At 34.4% G+C, this 16,267-nt stretch overlaps 1 long non-coding RNA gene across 1 annotated transcript; it reads right to left on the bottom strand.

Annotated features, from left to right (window-relative positions):
- Window positions 1-402: 402 nt before the first annotated feature.
- On the bottom strand, window positions 403-3,475 carry LOC104605809 (uncharacterized). Its single transcript, XR_736698.3, has 2 exons — window positions 3,310-3,475; window positions 403-695 (listed from the first exon to the last, which is right to left on the bottom strand). It is a non-coding gene; the product is annotated as an uncharacterized LOC104605809 (long non-coding RNA).
- Window positions 3,476-16,267: the final 12,792 nt, after the last annotated feature.

Genomic DNA, 16,267 nt, shown 5'->3' with positions numbered 1-16,267 from the left:
GCATTTATGACTTTTTCAAATGCCACTTAACGGCTAGTCAACAACAGGTACTGGATTGTCATATTTTGAAAGCTCAAGTACTGAATTGTCGCATTTTAAAGTTCATGGACCAAAGTGGCGCTAGGCCCAAAATACAGGGTAGGTACTAATCGGGAATTTTCCCTATGAAGATTTGTTTAGGCTGTGTTTGGTTTGAAGGAAAAAGTAGGGAAAGGAAAGAAATGATAGGAATTAAAACCATTGCAAACCTTGTAAAGGTCTTTTTCCTTTTCTTACCTTTTCCTTCAAACCAAACATAACCTTAGTGGCATATCCAAGAATAACCAATCTGATTAATAATTCTAATATAATTAAATATTTAAAAAAAAATAAATTGTGATAAAATATATTCAACAAAAAGTCTTGACAAGATATAAAATTTCTCATATAATAAAATTACTGAAATAATATGCCGCAGATGACATTAACAAACAGCTATTGAGCTACATATATTCTTAATTATCTATCAATTTCTCTGAATTAAAAGGCTCCTTCTCCAATGCACATACATTTATGAAAGCCTGTAATACAACCACACGCCGTAGCTATAGTTCTTTGTCCATATATCCTCTCGCATGAATTTACACAATCATCTATCCTGCATCCATTTGGCATTTCTATCACACGCTTGTACACTTTATATGCATTGCTGAACCCTACCAAAAGCAACAAATGTTGTCAGCATTTTCAATTTTAGGGTCCAATTTGGGCTTAATGGGCCCAGGCCCAATTCAGTGGAAATTCTTCAAATTGGGTGAATTGGGATTGGGAAAACACTCCATCTGCTACAAACAAGGGTATGCATAATACGGAAGAGTAAACACACCAGTGATCCGTACATAGGGCCTGGGTTCCAAGTGTACAAGTCACGGCTGCGTTCGTTCTTGATTGGTTATATAGCCCATCATTGTACACACGTGTTTGTAGTAGATCTCGGCCTAGTTTATGTTTTGAGAAATTTTTACATCAAACCAAACCATTTTGTTACAGTTCTACTACGTTTTGGACCATTCGATTGGACTTAATCCAATTAGAAAGCCCAAATAACATACACACCTGCATAAATAACAAATTACAAGTGTCACCTATTACTGTCATACAAATTACATTTTAATATATTTCAGTTTACAGTTTTCTTTGGTTTCTAAAATTCAAAAAAAAGAAAAAAAAAAGAAAAACCGAATCAAAATCATAAATAAAAATTTGAAATTATCCCAAACTGAACCAGAACATTTCTAAATCCATACCAGACCAAACAGTAATTCAATTTGGTCTAGTTCAGTTTGACGGTCTTGATGGTATAATGATAACCAACGTTTTAAAAAACGACCCGGAAATGGAACCGTGCTGGCCACTGGTTTTTGGGTTGACGGTCCGGCTGTTCGGTTCGAATGGACAGTCCGTTCTGACAAACAAATTAAAAAAAATAAAAAAATAATTAAAGATAAAAAACAATAAAAAAACCGTTGATGGGTCAATGGATTGATAGTTTGATCACCTGGGTCAACGGATTGTTGACTTTTTTAATAATTCTTAGCCAAAAACCAGATTTAGGATAAAACAAAACCAGTTACCTGAACAGTTTCTGAGCCAAACGGTCCGACCGTCCGAATCAACAGCAGTTCGAATACCTCTAATCAAATATATTTATTTCTTTTATATCCTCTCTTGCTCGGTGTAACTTTTTGATCAAATTCAATTTTATTGAAAGATTACTTTTGTTGCAACCAAACATGTTAATGTCTCTTATAGTGGGTGTAGTCCTTACCAAATATGATTAGACACCAAGGAAATGAGTGCTTACTCAATCATTTCGAGCCTTGGCATGCAAACCAACTGATGAATGGGTCAAATCCTAGGCTTTTTAGCCACAACACATACACGAGTTTGCCGGGAGCAACATGGGCTGGGTTAGCCTTGATTTGACCCAATTCAAAAAGGAAAAAAAAAGTTTGGTTGTATTGTGGGTTAGGGTTATGTTTAAAAATATGAACTCATTTAACTTTGGATTGGACAAGGGTTGAGGTGTTAGGCTATCCAATCCAATTTTTATTTTTTTATTTTTTTGTTTAAGCCAACCCAAACTAATCCCAATTCATCATATTTTTATGTTGTTGTGTATAAATGCCAAGGTTTGGAAAATTGATCCAGAAACAGAATCACTTTAGCCATCGATTTTTGGGTTGAAAGACCGATTTATGATATTTTTAAAAAATTTAAAAAGTAAATAATATTTAAAATAAAAAGTAGTTCAAAACCGTTGTTTAGGTTGAATAGTTTAATGGTTCAACCTTCTAGGTCAATGGTTTGTTGATTTTTTCAATGATTTCTAAGAAAATCTAGGCCAATTAAAAAATGGAACGAGATAGGTGAGCATATTCCTAGGTCAAATGGTTTGAAATGCCCTATAGGGGATGTTTCGGGGTCTGACCTGGTTCAGGTGGTAGACAGGCCTTTAACTGACATCCCCTCTGAATCAGTTTGAGAAAAAACCCTAAAAAAAGAACAAGCCAAGATACAAGCTGATACGCCCCAACCTTGGTCTGTATTATATGTATGTCTGTATCAACAAATTTAAGGGAGAAAATTTTCTAATCAGATACAAGTATGTTACTTCTAAAATACCATAAATTTTGTCTCTGTACATGTAATAATGCTAAAATCAGGAAACCTTGATCCACTAATCAAGAAACTGAACCAACCCAAACCTGACCCAACACCAATCAGAAAGGTGGGATTGGATTAGGGTTAGGGCTGATCTAAAACTCACCTAACCCAGCCCTACTTGCACCCATAACCCCAAATATGGGTTGGGATAGTATTCCTTGAATACCCAACTTTCATAGATGCAGTGCATGGATTTTATTTTGTCACATTAATCCTTCATTTTTTATTAAATATGGAATAATTTTTTATGGACTCATGGGGCAAAAACACATTAATATATTCTTAAATCTTTTTTTTTTACTCAGATTTAAGATTTAATATATTCTTAAATCTGAGCACTAACATTGTTATCGAAAACAAATTAAGAGCATTAACATAGATTGAAACCCACGTGAAATCCATATAAACCAAACCACCTTGTGTGGACATGAATTCTCTCTGCCACAGTGAACAGAAAAGAATCCCCTTTGGAAACCGTTAAAACCTTCAAATGAGTGGCCAGCATGGAACTTACAGGAGAAAGTACGTGACCAAGACCAAAACCAAAACTAGAGAAAATATACAAAAGCAAAAGCAACTTAATTCCAGAGTTACAGAACATACCCAGAGGAAAGACGAGAAGAACAATAGAGAACAAAGCGACAGCAATAGACCCTTTTGTTCTTTCTTCTGCCATGGTTAGCATCTAGACTTCTCTAGTTCTTTTCTTCCCTCCTTTGATTGAGATTGGAAGAAGAATTAATGGGCAGAGATTCATTAGAGAAGCAGATATTTATAGCCATCCCATTCTGATATCGTTAGTGACTTATTGAATGCAGAAATCCTCTTAGATCTGCTGGAAGTGAGGGCACACAATAAAGAGATTCGACCATATCATATTCTTTTTCAGTTTCAATGCACCTAAATGAAATTTCAACAGGACACCACCTTGTCATTATCTTATATCTTCCTTTCTTTCATCAATCGATCAGTAGAGAGAAAAAAGCGAGAATTAACTCTTATGGAGAATGATTGTCTAGTCTCACTCCTGGGTTTGTGCGATGTAACCTGTTGAATGATTACAGAACAGCACGGAACTCAGAACACAGTCTAGCCAATAAAGACAGATGCAGCCAATGAAGGTTTTTATACTGGGGCTCACCTCTGGCCGCAGAAGGTTGGATTTCTTTCTCTTTTTTTTTTTTTTTTGGTTTTTGGCATTATAGATTGCTGGGTTAATGGCGTAGATAGTGGGTCTTAGTTATCTTTTCCTTTATTGAAGCCTTAAAAGGCAAAATTCATTGATTCATAATGAAATGCTCAGATTACAGATTCAAAGAATGCAAGTTGTGGCAAAAGCCGACAAAAATGGACTAGATCTGAAACGAGCGAAGACAAAATAAAGAAGGAACTCCACTAGAAAACAGACCACACTACTAGCTAATTCATTCATCTGTTAAATACACCATCCAGATATATTGTAGTGAAATTTTGTGGACAGAATAGACTCTTGTGTTGACTCGATCATCATAAACCTAACCCTAAATAAAGAGTGATGATCCAATTAAGGTGATTATGCTCTTCTTAAAAGAAGAAAGCGTATCAAATAGTCTCATTATCATCCAAGCCTTGTCACAACTACATGGATTGGCTGCATCAATCCTACTTTGTCATTCCATTCCATTCAGTATCATATCTCTTGTTAATTAATTATGAGTTCTTCAAGCATTTCATACTTAGAAAATTTGTAGTAATTTTAATTTTATGTATTTTTAAAAATTTGTTACAAGTTGAATGTTCTAAAGCATGGTTTTTAAAACAGACCCGATGACCGAACCGGTCAGGGGTCCGGTTACCGGGTCGAACACTCGGCCCATTCTAACAAGAAAATAAAAAATTCAAAAAAAATAAAAAAACAGTTAAAACCGTTCGAACGGTTAACCGTCTGGTTCAGCGGTTCGTTGACCAAAATCAATGGTTTTGGGAGGAAATCCGGTTTTTGGGGAAAACAGAACCGGTTCTTGGTTTTTCTGGTCCGACCATCCGATCTGGTCCGGTTTTGAAAACCATGTTCTAAAGGATCTAAGGGAAGACAAAAAAAGGACATGAATTGTGGTGAGAAATGATTCAAAAGCCTATAATTTAACAATGGATATGACACTAAATAAAACCCATAATTTAACAATGGACATGGCACTAAATAAAGTGCAGAATGGCAGAACAGGATTCATGTAGCTGACCACATACCCTTACGTTAAGGTTTAATTGAGTCTAATTATATATATATATATATATATATATATATATATATATATATATATATATATATTGATGGATTCAAAATTGATACATATCATATGACATAAAGCCATCAATACATTGGGATATTTTGAATTTTTGAATGAAAATTTGAAGTACTGAATGGTAAACATGGAACTGTGCTAACTTAATGGAAGCTAATTCATTGAAATCTTAGATATATGTCTCTTAAACACGGTCAAGATCTGATGTGGTGCAGAGTTCATTTAGAGGGTGTTTAACAACCATGTTGCCGAACACCCCTTTAGTCAAAGATATATTTAATAAATTATACTTTTTGAAAAACGTAACTAACAAATTTGTACGTGGAAATTTTAATTAGTTGGTGATGATAATAATAATATGTATCTAATTTTTTCATATATTTCTACTTGTATAAGAACAATTCTTATTTATCACACTTATTTTTATTTAATATAATGAATATATAATATTAGATATGTGTTCAAATGTTTATAACAAAATATATGTATTTTTTCATAAGTTTTGTGTTTTTTTTTTTATCTTTTTCAATTTTTATTTTTAATTATGACATAATGGGTTGATTCATTTGACTGGGATAGTTGAATAGATCACATGGCACCTGAATAGAACAACTTTATTAATGAGTCAGTTTTAAAAACATGGGTTTCATATTGTTAAAAGCATCGGATATAAATCTAATTAATAGAATTTATTGGTAAGAAAAAATATCATAAATGTACAATTTAATTAAATAGAACATGGGAGTTAATACCTTAAGTATAAGACTTAATTAGAAGGAATTTTTTATCCTCGCAATTTTAGAGAGACTAAATTCAAAATATGAATGTTTTAATAAAACAATTTCGCTACAAACGTATCCATACTCAATGTTTTTAAAACCGACCCGGACAACGAACCAGTCAAGGGTCCGGTTCCCGAGTCGAACTGTCCGACTGTTTGAACCGAACAGATGGCCTGTTCTGACAAAAATAATAAAAAAAATAAAAATCAGCCAAACCATTGAACGGTTCAAACGGTCCGACTGCCCGGATCAATGGTTTACTGACCAAATCAACGATTTTGGGGGAAATAATGGTTATGGGGTAAAACGAAACCGATCAGCTGACCGATTCTCGGTTTTTTTGGTCTGACCGTCCAGTCCAGTCCGATTTTGAAAACCATAATCATACTTTTAATAGTAGCATAGTAGCATAGATATAGATATCTAAAAATTTATTGTATGGCACTAAAAAAACCCTAAAAAAAGGGGAAATTTTTGGAGTAATGCTCCCCAGCTGCAACTCATTTTGGGGTTACGGGGTTGAGGTTCTGTTCATCTAGTTGTTGCATGCGCCACATGCTAGTTATAAGATAATATTATTCTCCACTTGAGAGAGAAAGGGGGAGAGAAATTTCAAACTCTGCATTATGGTTTCATGATATACCAAAATACAACTGTCTGTACACTCCTAGGAAAGGGAATAGTGTTGCCCACAGTTTTAGCTCAGTGGAGCAAAGATAAAAAGAGTGTACTCTTTATTCTGGAAGTAGTCTCATCTTCCATGTTTCTACCTTTAATATAGAAACAAACAAACAAACATATTTAGTGATGCTGCCTTTGAATCTTAACTGTCTGTGAAAACCTGTCCATCTCTTAAAAAACCACATGGTGTACCCCCATTTTCTTTATTTCCACCCTCCCTCTTCTCCTTCATTTGACTTTGTTTTCTTCTTCTTCAATTATTGTTTGTCAGAAGTTGTGTTCAGTTGGTGAATGAAGAGGAAAGGGGCATATATAGATGGTGGTAAAACATTATTATATTACTTAGATTTGATAAAGGATATGACTGGATAAAATATTGGATTCGAAATTTGCATTAAAAATTCCAATATGGCATAATGCCACACCCTTAGGCTGTGTTTGGAAACGATGCAAATGGAGTATAAATTTTGATTCAGGGTAAATTTGTATTCTGGTTTACTTTTGCCTGTGTTTGATAACATTACATTTATGTATTGATAAATCACAGAAAATACATTTTTCAATGTATATTTGTATTAATAATAATACAAGTGGGTTTTTGATAAAAAAAAGGCATATATTTTATTGAAATTAGTGTTTGCATTCAGTACGGCTAAGTCTATTTGGTAAGAAGGTAAATTTGTTAGTATAAAATTTATCTAACTTTGCAATTTATATGGACCGTTTTACACTTTACATATTTGCATTCACAATTATTTGCATCGTTTCCAAATGCAGCCTTGGTAATTAATTAAAAGGGTATATATCATAACTGCGAAGTGCTTTGACATTTTTAACTTTGCTTGAACAAAATTGTAGACTGTGTTAAAAATCAGTTTGGCCTCAGAAAAGGCTAGACAATTTGCATTTGGTTGCATGCTATTTGCACTGGTGTAAATGCATAAGAGTATGGGTGTTTGTTTTGGAATAAGGTAGGAGGAGGGTTATTTGTTTCAGAGTAAAGTAGGAAGCAAGACGATGTGATTCCCACTTTATATGAGAGAGAGTTGAGATAGGAGGAAGGTGGTGCAAATTTTGCATCAATTTTTTATACAAAATTTATACTTCTAGTGAATGCAAATGACTAATGAGACAGTAAATATAATTTTTGTATTAAGCAGGAGTGCAAATCATAGTTATGAACAAACAAATGTAAAACTGAATTGGATGCAAAATTTGTATCTGATTTACATTTGCACTGCAACCAAATGGAGCCTTGTTTTTTATGCATGTCCAAATTCTGCAATTTTTTATATTTTTGTATTTTTATTATTTTATTTATGGTAAAATGGATTGACCGGCTATTTGACTCGAACCTATAGAAACTGCTGACAGCCACCGTAATAGAAAAGTAATTCCATTTCTGTGACAAATTTAAAAATATTGCTAAAAGGGGTCTTTAAATAATGGCTGAAATAGCTGAACTGAACGACTTTAGTGCATAAAGTAATTAACGAACAAAATATTTGAGATTACAGTAACCAACCAAACTTCAGTAACAACCATCAAAAGAGCCCAACCTCTTGAATAGGAGTTCTCATAAAAAATTGAAAACCAAACCAAACAAAAAAATCCGGTTAATCAAACTGACCGGTATATATATTATAATAATATTAATTTTCATATATATTATATATAAATATATGTATTATATATATTTCTAGTATTTATATTATATATTTATATATTTATTTATAATATATATTATAAAATATAAAAACAAAAAGCCGGATTAATCAAAAACCGAATAGATCAACTGATTAACCAATTGATTTTGGTTCATGGTTTTCAAAAACTGAAAGACTAATTTAGGTTTAGGTTGGAGAAAAGGCCCACGGTTTAGTTAATTGAACTATGAGCACCCCACTCTTGATCAGTAACTTATTCGCTATATTCGTTCATAAACAGAGCAAAAAGTCAACCACTTTATCAAAACAGCCCTTAGGAAAGATTTTTTGAAAGAAAATTTCTCAAAGAAACCTAAATCCAAACTGTTTAACAAATCTGAACCCATACAAATGGTCCATTCCTAAGTGTTGATTTTTTTTTTTAATTTTTACATGGGTAAACTTTCACTGCAAAGCAGATTTCATATTTACTAGTAAGGGTGTCAATGGACCGGTGTCAAGTCTAAAATCAATTTAGATAGATGAGACGGACCAATAAAACATATTGGATTGGACCTGGTCCATCTATAATAAATTTATATTCGATTGTGTTGAATTTAGCCAATATCTGGTCCATTGATATACGATAAGAATATTGGTGTCAATGGACCAAGTTTGGTTGAAACCAGTCTAAATCAAAATGAATTTGAACAAATTAGATAGTTCAAACATTGAATTGAACCGATCTAAAATGGTCCAAAATATTCATTGGACTGAATTGGACTTGGTCCATTTATAATGGACTCACATTGGACTGGATCGGATTGGACCAAATCCAATCCAATTGACACCCCTATCTACTAGAAACCCTTCCTCAAGAGAAAAAGAAACCAAAGAAGTGAATGGCAAAGAGACTTTAGAGAAGCTTTTTATTTCTTTGTTTCTTGCTCTTTATAATAGTTAATAATAATGGTGATTTGAAGGTGCCAACTAGCTAGCTTGCTCGTAAGGTCTAGCTGGTTGTAGTGGAGACCTGTAGAGAGATCTAATCTTGCCAATCTTGTCCTCACCATGGTTGGGTGGAATTTGAGGGAGGGTTAGATCGATTTTGTAGCCCATTTGCCTAGCAAGAAAACAACGATTGTTTGTATATTGATGATTAGGCTATATATGTATACCATCTAAGGTTAATTAATATTTCTTTATTATGATGTGATGTCTATGTATCATTTGTATATCAAATGTGTATGCTTATATAAACGTGATAGTGACATAGTTTGTATTTGTGCATGTGTTTGTGGATTTGGTAGGTGAGACTCAATTCCAGAGAGGATTTCCTAAAGGCTGTGTTTGATAAGTCTTTTTGTGCAATTTTTTGGGTTTTGGCGAGTTTAAAAAATTGAAAATCGTCTTTTTCTATTTGGTAACCAAAAGTTTTTTAGGTTTTGGAAAGATCCAAAAAGACCAGAAATACTAAATTTTGAGAAACTTCAAGTGAAGTTTTCTGGTCTTAAAATGTGATATATAGCCTTTAAACATGTTTTTAAAAGTCTAATAGAGAACGATTTTTATCTTTCAAGACAAGACCTCAAAAACTCAATTTCTTAAAACTATGATTTTTAAAACTGAACCGGTCAGGGGTCTGGTTACCAGTTCAAATGGTCCGGCCGTTCAACCCGAATGATTGGCCCGTTCTAACAAAAAAATTAATAAACTTGAAAAACGGTCAAAACCGTTCAAACAGTTCGAATGATTAATCGGCCAATTCAATGGCTTACTGATCAAAATCAATAGTTTTGAGGAAAAAAACGAATTTGGAGAAAAACAGAACCGATCAGGTGACTGATTCCCGGTTTTTCTAGTTCTGACTGTCCGATCCAATCCGATTTTGAAAACCATGCTTAAAACCACACTTTGCATTAGGGTTTCATTATTTGCCAATATTTACAACTATTTTTACACTCCTAGGAAAGGGAATAATAAATGTTGCCCACCGTTTGGCTCAGTGGAGCATCCTAAGGAAGTGTACGCTTTTTGTTTAAGAACAAACAAATTTGATTCTGCCTTGTGATTTGTGATTGATGTAAATGGTTGTTTTCGTCTTTCTATCTTCGGTACAAACAAATTTAGTCATGATGCTGCCTTTGAATTTTGAGCTGTGTGTGAAAACCCGTAGATCTCTTGAAAACCCTTAGTGTGTAATGTTTGGTTGCAGCAAGACTAATTAATTAACCAGCTAGGAGATGCCCACTGAAACTTTAAATTAATGCTTGGTTTTGCATATATAGCTAGACAATCAAATAAAGAGAGAAGATGACAAACATCTTTATGTCATTTTGCACTAAATTGCACTCCACTCAATCCCCCCTGTATTTTCTCCTCTTTTCTTCTCTCTTGAGTTCGTTATAAACTTTGGATTGTTTATAAGAGGTATCCATATTTTTAATGGAGTTTGGTAGTTTTACTTTTAGTGGGTCAAATCTTTATATATTTTGAATTGACCCCACAATTTTTTTTTGAGTGAATCAATTTTGAAAAAAAAAAAAAGAATTTAAACCTAGCATAAATTGTAAATAGTCACTAAAAAGATTTTAGAAGCCAAATAGATTCAATTGCTCACCCTTACAACAATGTAGCTCCACCTATGCCAGTCATCATCATCCTTTATCTCCACTATCTTCTCCTTCCATTTGATTCTGTTGTCCTCTGAACCTATCAACCCCTAATGAATTTGATAAATTACTTACCTGTGACATCACCCCTCTCCCTTCCCATATGAGGTAGGTGTTATATTATAGCACTTTATTGTACTAGTAAATTTGTACGTGCTTTTCACGTGGCAATTTTAGATGATGAAGATAGTAATATACATTCAAATATTATGTCCCAAAGAAAGTAATATTATGTCTATAAAATAATTCAATATTAGAGATGTTCTAAATGTTTTCTACAAATATTATGTATTTTTTTGTATATTTTGCATTTTTGTCTTTCTTTAATTTTTATTATTTAATTATGACATAATGGCTTGATTCATTTGACCCAAATGGTTGAATTGCTTACCTAATACCTAGACAGAAGGACAATCTCGTTTTTTGGTTCAATGTTGAAAAAAAAATGAGATTCAAGGTCCGTTTGATTTGCGGATAGGACCGAAAGTAAGTTTAGTAATCTATTTATTATTTTCTTATTACTTTATTAATATTTTCTGAATATATAATTATTATTTTATTATTACTTTCTTATTAGCTTATTAATTTTTATCATTTTGATTATTGTTTTTGAATTAATTTATTATTATTGAATACTTAATATGCTAGTATTTTATTATTACTTTAATTATATTATATATATTATTTGCACTGAATTATTCTTATTAATTAATGAATAATGTTTTAGCCTTTTATTATTACTTTGTTTTTATTATTTTATTCGTATTTATCATTAATTTATGAATATTTTATTAAAAGATCATTATATTATTATTACTTGAATAATATTTTATTAATAATTTATTATATTATTATGTTTTATTCTTATGTTCTTATTGGTTTATTAATATTTTATTATAGTATGAGTATTTTATAAATATTTTACTATTATTATTATTATTATTATTATTATTATTATTATTACTTTCATAATATTTTATTGTTTAATTATATTATTATTACATTAATTATATTATATTAATATTATATTATTTTATTATTAATATATTATTACTATTAACTTATTATTAATTAATTAATTAATAATTTATTATTTTATCAACATTAGGGATTGGGGGGCCTTTTGTCATGAGTTATTTATTTCTTGATAGACTCTTGTGTGGGAATCCCATTCCCAGGGGGAAGGCTGGAATGGCTATTCCCATAGGAATGGGAACCGACATCCCATCCCACCATATGGGTGTTAACACCTTAAATATACGACTTAATGAGAGGGATTTGAATGAGGTGAAAAATAATAGTTAAAATTACATGTTTTGGCCTCATAATTAAAAAGGGAATAAATTCAAATTTCATTTTTTTTATATTTTCATGTGTATAAAAGTAATTCTTATTTATGGAACTTGTTTTTATTTTATAAGATGAATATAAAATTCTAAGAGATGTGCTCAAATGTTTTCTTTTACAAAATTTATGTATTTTTCATTTTTCTCATTTTTATTATTTAAGTATGACATCAAATATTGACACATTTGACCTAAGAGTTGAATTGTTGACCCGAACCAAATAGGAAATCAATTTCATTTTTTTGGGTGGTTTTGAAATTGTATTTTATTTCCATCTTTTTTACATTTTCTATTTTATGAATTTGTTACTATTTTAAATATTTTATTATTAATTATGATATCATGGATTCACCCAATTAACCGGAATGGTTGAATTGGCTTACCCACCACTTGGATGGAAGAATAATTTTGTTTTTTTGCTAATTTTAAAAAAGGATAAATTGCTGAAACCTCCCCTAAAGTTTCTAACCATTGTTGGAATCTCCCCTGAAGTTTGGTAATTGCAATCACCTCCCTTGAACATTCTAATGTAGTTGCAAATAGACTCCCTCTCTTAAAATCCTCTAATAAGAGGTGCTTAAATGTCCAAAATACCCATGCAGTTATTATCGAGGTTGGTTTTTGCATAACAAACAATACAAATTTTATGAATAACAACAAAAAAAGAAGTTTAAAATGCAACTTTGAGGGATTCATATAAAGGGAAATTTTATAAAATAATTCAATTTCGAAAAAGAGATTGGAAGGGTTTGGGGTAGTGATTGATATGAAGGGAAACTTTGAAAAATAAACATTTTAGTCAAATTAACTACATGGTTATTTTGGACATTTTCATGCCTCTTGTTTGACGATTATAAGAGAAGGGGTTTACTTGCAACTGTGTTACAATGTTCAGAGGAGTTGGTTGCAATTACCCAACTTCAGGGGAGGTTTTCAACAATGGTCAAAAACTTCAACTGGGGTTTTAGAAATTTATCTCTTAAAAAACATGGGTTTCATATTGTTAAAAAGTATTTGATAAACATGGGTTTCAAATTACTTTTCAAAATATTTATTTTTATACTATTAAAATTAATGTTGTGTCTTTAGTCCACAAAATTTAATGATGAAAAAAATAGATCTTAAATATAGGGTTTAATGAGAGAATATATCCAATTAGTTTTAAATTTTACATTCAATTTCCATCATTAATAAAAATATTCCTTATTTATCATACTTATTGATGTAACCATTTTTGGTCACGTACCATTTTTTGTGATGTATAAATTTTTTCGCTAAGTACCTCGTTGTTTGACCCGGTGGTGACGTGCCTTGGTGATGAGCTACTTGGTGGCGAACTCCCTGGGGGAGAACTACTTGGTGACGAACTGCCTGGTGGTGCTCCCTGGTGGCGAACTGCCTGGGGGCAAACTGCCTGGTGGCGAACTGCCTAGTGGTGCTCCCTGGTGGCGAACTGCCTGATGGCGAACTGCCCGGTGATGAGCTGCCTGGTGGCGAACTGCCTGGGGGCGAACTGCCTGGGGGCGAACTGCCTGGTGGCGAACTGCCTAGTGGTGCTCCCTGGTGGCGAACTGCCTGATGGCGAACTGCCCGGTGGCGAGCTGCCTGGTGGCGAACTGCCTGGTAGTGCTCCTTGGTGGCGAACTGCCTAGTGGCGAACTGCCTAGTGGCGAACTGCCTGATGGCGAACTGCCAGGTAGTGCTCCCTGGTGGCGAACTGCCTGGTGGCGAGCTACCTGGTGGCGAACTGCCTGGGGGCGAACTGCCTGGTGACGAACTGCCTGATGGCGAACTGCCTGGTAGTGCTCCCTGGTGGCGAACTGCCTGATGGCGAACTCGTCACTTGACTTGCTCCTAGGCGGTCTGCAACTCAGAGGATGGTGGAGCTCCCTAGTGCAGCACAACCCGACTACCCTCCACGTGAGGTGATTTTCTCTCCTTTGTAGACGGCGGGAGCTGAGGGACCTGCGAGAACTGAATCAGAGGACCCGGGGGTATTTTTCCGGCGGGGACTCTCCGATGCCTAAGTTAGCATTCTGATTACAGAGGGCTTGGAGAGAATGAGAGAGCTAGAGAGCGGGGGTTACCATACTTTTTTCTCCCTCTTGGATTTGGGGGTCGGAGTCCTTATATAGTGGTGCCCTCGCGGGTTAGGTGGGTGAAAAGCCTTCAAATGGTAGGATGTCATATCCCGTTAGAACCGGGGTACGATGATGAACTCGAGGTTGTCAGGCTGGCGCTTGTGTCAGGCGGCCAGGTCGGCGCCTGGGACAGGTTGTCAGGTCGGTGCCTATGTCAGTCGGCGGGTCGGTGTCCGGGCCAGGTTGCCAGGCTGGCGCCTGTGTCTGTCGGCGGGTCGGTGTCTGGGCCAGGTTGCCAGGTCGACGCCTGTGTCCGGGCCAGGTTGTCAGGTCGGTGCCTGTGTCAGTCGGCGGGTCGGTGTCCGGGCCAGGTTGCCAAGTCGACGCCTGTGTCCGGGCCAGGTTGTCAGGTCGGCGCCTGTGTCCGGGTCAGGTTGTCAGGTCGGTGCCTGTGTCCGGGTCAGGTTGTCAGGTCGGTGCCTGTGTCCGGGCCAGATTGCCAGGTCGGCGCCTGTGTCCGGGCCAAGTTGCCAAGTCAGCGCCTGTGGCAGGCTGATCCGGCCAGGTCGCGCAGGTCGCTCGCAGGCCGCGCGCAGGCCGCACGCAGGCCGCGCCAGGCCGTGTGCAAGTCGCGCCGGGCCAGCCAGACCGGTGCCCGGGGGGAACACCAACTTGGTAAGTTGTTGCCTGGGTGCTTGTCTAGTTGTCACGAGGTGCCACGTGTCGCAATTTCACTGGAGGGCCAAATCTGCCCTCATCACTTATTATTGTTTAATATGTCGAATATATGATGCTAAAATGTTCCCAATTATTTTTTATTTTTATATTTTTGCATTTTATCTATTTTTGAATTTTATTATTTAATTGTGGCAACATGGATTAACCCATTTGACCCAAAATGGTTTAATTTCTTATTACCACCTAGATGAAAATACTATATTTTCCTAGGTAGATTTTAAAAGTGTAAGTTTTTATGTTATTAGAGTTATTAATTTATTATGTATGGTTTTAATTAATATAACTTAATGATGAGAAGAAACAAAAATGTTTTAACTATATGATTTAATGAAGGTGAATGTAAGTTAATTCCTTAAATGTTGGATTTAATGATAGGTAATTGAATATATTAAAATTACATTTTTTTTCAAATCATTTAATATCAATAACTGATTACCCTATTTGCTCTCAATTTTTATCAATAAATTTAAATATGGAGGGGTAACTTTTGTACTTAATAAATTCTAAAAATATTCTTGAGGCTATTTGTGCTTTTTAAAGTAGTATAGGTATAGATTTGGACTAAGTTAAATTACCCAAATATGATATGTCTAGATACAATATTTGATATGAAATTTACATTGAAAATTAAAATATTTGATGTAATATCCGATTTCAAAAAGTGATATCCAATATGATACCACACCTTTGTACAGGGCGGGTATCATATCTAGCATGTGCTTTGACATTTGCAAGTCGCTTGGACAGAACTTAAGCTGTGTAAAAGGTTTGTTTGGCCTATATAATCTGACATTATTTGATTTTTTTTCTGTTTTTTTTGTATATCTTTCTTTATTAATAGGTATTCTAATGGGCTATCGTGGGTATTTTCCTAGGAAATTAAGTAAGAAGTTCCATTTTCACTTAATAAAGTAGCATTAGATAACATGTCATGATTATTACCCTTTCTTATTGTTATCTTTCTCTTTCAAATTTAGTTAATTATTTTTTGTTACAATATTATTTCACTTAGGCTATGTTGGTTTGAAGGAAAAGATAGGGAAAGGAAGGGAAAGACAGGGAAACCTATACAATGTTTGTAAAGGTTTCTCTACCTTTCCCTGCATTTTCCTTCAAACCAAACATAGCCTTAGTAAAATGAAACCAATATCAAACTACCAAATCTTGATTCACCAACACCAGTTGTCAAGTTTGGTGTTTGGAATATTGATTGTGGGAGGTTGGTTAGTTATTTATCATCATCTAAGCGTTATCCCAACTATGTAGGGTCAGCTTACCTAAATCCTGTTTTGCCATTTCCTGGCAATTTCAACCCATGTCTTTTTCAGCCATT

This window comes from Nelumbo nucifera, chromosome 1 (genome assembly GCF_055504915.1).
Source record: "Nelumbo nucifera cultivar China Antique chromosome 1, China Antique-T2T, whole genome shotgun sequence".
NCBI lineage: Eukaryota > Viridiplantae > Streptophyta > Magnoliopsida > Proteales > Nelumbonaceae > Nelumbo > Nelumbo nucifera.
The sequence above is the reverse complement of the archived record's forward strand: the minus strand, read 5'-3'. Positions and strand labels throughout refer to the sequence as shown.